Below are 4,234 nucleotides of genomic sequence, written 5' to 3'. Positions count from 1 at the left end.
ACATCGTGGTCGACGTAAGCTCAGCCTACAATGCTTTAATAGGTCGGACAACGTTAAACCAACTCGGCGCAATAGTTTCAACTCCACATCTATGTATGAAATTCCCAACTACAGAAGGGATAACTACAATAAAAGCAGATCAAAGGATGGTGTGTCGCTGTTATAACGAAAGTCTAAACCTCAGAGGCGAAGGAGAAGAGTTCCACACAATCGAACTTAGTGGAGTTCAGAGACAAGAAGAACTCCGACTACAGCCCGAAGGTGAAGTAGAGAAAGTTCAGATCGGAGACACCTCGGATAAGACAACTAATATTGGCACAATCCTGAAAGGAGACGCAAAGGAATCACTCATACAGTTCCTACGAGATAATGTTGATCTCTTCGCATGGAAAGCCACCGACATGCCAGGCATAGATCCCGAACTAATGAGAAAGCCGCCGACATGCCAGGCATAGATCCTGAACTGATGAGCCACAAGTTGGCAGTATATCCGGGATCCCGGCCGGTACAACAAAGACGAAGAAAACTCGGACTAGAACGGTCTCAGGCTGTGGCAGAACAGGTGCAAGCACTGCTAGAGGCAGGATTCATAAGGGAAGTTAAGTACCCACTATGGCTAGCAAACGTCGTCTTGGTGAAAAAGTCAAATGGGAAGTGGCGAATGTGCACCGACTACACCGACCTCAACAAAGCCTGCCCAAAAGATCTTTATCCACTCCCAAGTATCGACGCTCTAGTAGACGCCTCATCGGGATATAAGTATCTCTCATTTATGGACGCATACTCGGGATACAACTAGATCCCAATGTATCCATCGGATCAAGAAAAAACCTCATTTCTAACACCCAAAGCAAACTATTGCTACATCGTAATGCCTTTTGGCCTTAAGAACGCAGGAGCTACTTATCAAAGGCTAATGAATAAGGTCTTCTCAGACTACATCGGGAAAATCATGGAGGTCTACGTAGAAGAGATTGACCTAACGAAGTCGGTCTCCTACAAGATAAGTTATAAAAGTAATCACTGAAAGAGACCTAACAAAGGTCCAAGAAAGAGGATTACAAAATTAACTTAGAAGAGATCGACCTAACGAAGTCGGTCTCCTACAAGACAAGTTATAAAAGTAATCCCTGAAAGAGACTTAACAAAGGTCCAAGAAAGAGGATTACAAAAATAACTTAGAAGAGATTGACTTAACGAAGTCGGTTTCCTACAAGACAAGTTATAAAAGTAATCCCTGAAAGAGACCTGACAAAGGTCCAAGAAAGAGGATTACAAAAATAACTTAGAAGAGATCGACCTAACGAAGTCGGTCTCCTACAAAACAAGTTATAAAAGTAATCCCTAAAAGAGACCTAACAAAGGTCCAAGAAAGAGGATTACAAAAATAACTTAGAAGAGATCGACTTAACGAAGTCGGTCTCCTACAAGACAAGTTATAAAAGTAATCCCTGAAAGAGACCTAACAAAGGTCCAAGAAAGAGGATTACAAAATTAACTTAGAAGAGATCGACCTAACGAAGTCGGTCTCCTACAATACAAGTTATAAAAGTAATCCCTGAAAGAGACCTGACAAAGGTCCAAGAAAGAGGATTACAAAAATAACTTAGAAGGGGACCAACACAAAGAAATCGGTTATGCGGCACTAAAAATACAAGCAAAAGCGAGAAAACCGAGAAACAAGTCAGACCCATACAGTCACGGCCTCAAAGGATCCAAGTTACAAACAATAAGTACAAAAGCAATCCAAAGAGGTCAAGCAGCAAGATTCCAACACTCTCAGAAACCAGAAGAGATGCCATGTTAAAGCGCAATAGAAGTATAGTATAATAAAACTTCAAGAGGCTACCAAAATCTACCTCAGAAAGCTACTTTTGTTTTTCAAAGTAAAAGTTGCCAGGCAGGCAACTAAAAAGCGTCAGCAGTTAAACAAAACAATAAAACAGTTCAAAAGCCCACAAACCGGGCTATTTACACAAATACTTAAAAAGAAGATCAACAAAGATCGGGAGCCTTCCCAGCAGCATCAGTACGGGGAGAAGGAGGGCGAGTCTGAATAGGCACAACATCTACAGTTCCATCATCCCGGTTCAGAATCTGACAATCCGGATCAGACATAACTAGAGGAACCGAGGAGGTCGACACCTTGATAGAAGGCACTGGGGGAGGTTCAACATCATCATCGGGATCATCTGGGACAATCTTGCCATCCTTTACTACGTTATCAAGACTAACAAGAGTCAAATCGGCATCAGGAGGAACAATCCAGAACTGCTCCATCAGGTTCTCAGAGGTGGCAGTCACGCTGCCCACAAGGTGAACCTGAAGCTCGGCATAATCAACACGAGTAGTTTCCAAATCATCCCAGAGATGCACCAACTCCCTATAAGCTGAGACATAGCTATCCTTGTGCTTCAGTGCCATGTCCTCAGCCAACTTCAAAGAAGCAGCCAAGGCAATAGAGCTGGCCTTCTCACCCTCCAGTTCCTTCTCTACCTTCGCCAACTTCACCTCCAACTCATCCTTCAGACCCCTGATCCGATCAAATTCTGATTTGGCCTCTGATGACAAGTCATCATATACCCATTTTTCAAGCTAATTCCACTTGTTTTATTAGTCTTTATGCACTTTCTTACATCCTAAGTAAGTGATTTGGAATGAAAATGCACAACTTCTTTAAATCAAGCAACTACCATTAAATTGATACTAACTTATGAGGTTTAAGCTAATTTTAATTGAATTTTAATTGATTTATAAGCCTTGTGAATTTAGTGATACTTTAAGTAGTTGTTTTGGTTTATTGTAGGTGAAGAAAAGAAGAAAAGAGGAAGCGTGGCTTAAGAAAGCGTGGCCCAAGGAGAAAAAGGCGTGGCGCATAAAGGAGGAGTGCAAGCATTGCCTTCCACAAGGGCACACTGCCCTCTAGGAGGGCAACATAAGGAAACGAGTCTTGAGAGGCAACGCTGCCCTGCCCACGACAAGGGCAGAGCACAAATTTGTGCCTTGGATCAAGGAAAGTAAAAACATTGCCCTGTCCTCCACAAGGGCAGTACCGGGCTCTCCAAAGGATCAAGGGCAATATCGGGCTCACCAAAGGAAGAAATTCAAAGAAAAAGTTCACCATTTCTTGCCACAAGAATCGAACACGGAACCATGAGGAAACAAGAAACTAAGCCTTACTTTGGTGCCAAGAAAATCAAAGAAAAGAGGTAGCGTGCGCGTCACACAAGGATCGAACACGGGGCTTCAATTTGGAAACATTGCCCTGCCCTCCGCAAGGGCAGGGCAGCATCTTGTGGTGCACGGCCAGCGCACCATTCTGGCGCACCAAAGGAAATCTCCACCAAACTGGCGCACCAAAAATTTCTGCCCTGCCCTCCACAAGGGCAGGGCAGCATCCTGCGCACCAAACTCGCACACCACTCTCGCACCAAGGCCGCACGCATCAATTCCTACCCTGCCCTCCACAAGGGCAGGGCAGCCTCCTGGAAGCAATTCTTCATGGGCTAAAATTGGATTAAAAATCCAATAAAATTCATTTCTTCATCAAATCAAAAGCCCATCCAAATCCTAAGATCCAAGAATAGAAAGTGTATAAATAGGAGATAGTTTGATGTAATTAGGACCTTTCCTTTACTTTTGAACTTTGATCTTTCTTTTGAGCTTTGAATCTTCATTTTTATTTTTAACTTTCTCTTGGAAACTTCACTAAATTTCAGAGAATTAGGGAGGAGAATTGATCTCTCTTCTTCCTCGTTCTTGCTTGAGCATTTCTACTTTTCTTGTTTGAGTTTTGGATGTGAAGAATTGAGGAAATTCTGTCTCAATCTCCATTCAAAATCTCTTTAATTCTTCTTCTGCATAATTGAGTTTAATTTCATTCCCTTTACTGCTTCTTCTTCAATTTCTTGTTAATTGCTTTGTGAACTTGGATCTAGGAAGGCAATTGAGATCTAGACTTTGCTATCTAGTCTCTTGAGTCCTGAGATCCCATTTTCCTTGTTGGTTCTTCTGTGAACCTCTGCTGCAAGATTAATTTCCATTTCTGTTTGGATTCTAGTTATTTCAAATTCAACTGCTGCTTTGTTAATTGTTGCAATTTAATTTCCCTTGCTGAAATTCTGAATTCCCAATCCTCAAATCCCTTTTCCATTCAAGCAATTTACATTTCTTGCAATTTAAGTTACTGCAATTTACATTTCTTGCACTTTAAGTTTCAGTCATTTAATTTCTT

Source organism: Arachis duranensis, chromosome 3 (assembly GCF_000817695.3).
Source record: "Arachis duranensis cultivar V14167 chromosome 3, aradu.V14167.gnm2.J7QH, whole genome shotgun sequence".
NCBI classification, from domain to species: Eukaryota; Viridiplantae; Streptophyta; class Magnoliopsida; order Fabales; family Fabaceae; genus Arachis; species Arachis duranensis.
Note: the sequence above shows the minus strand (reverse complement) of the source record.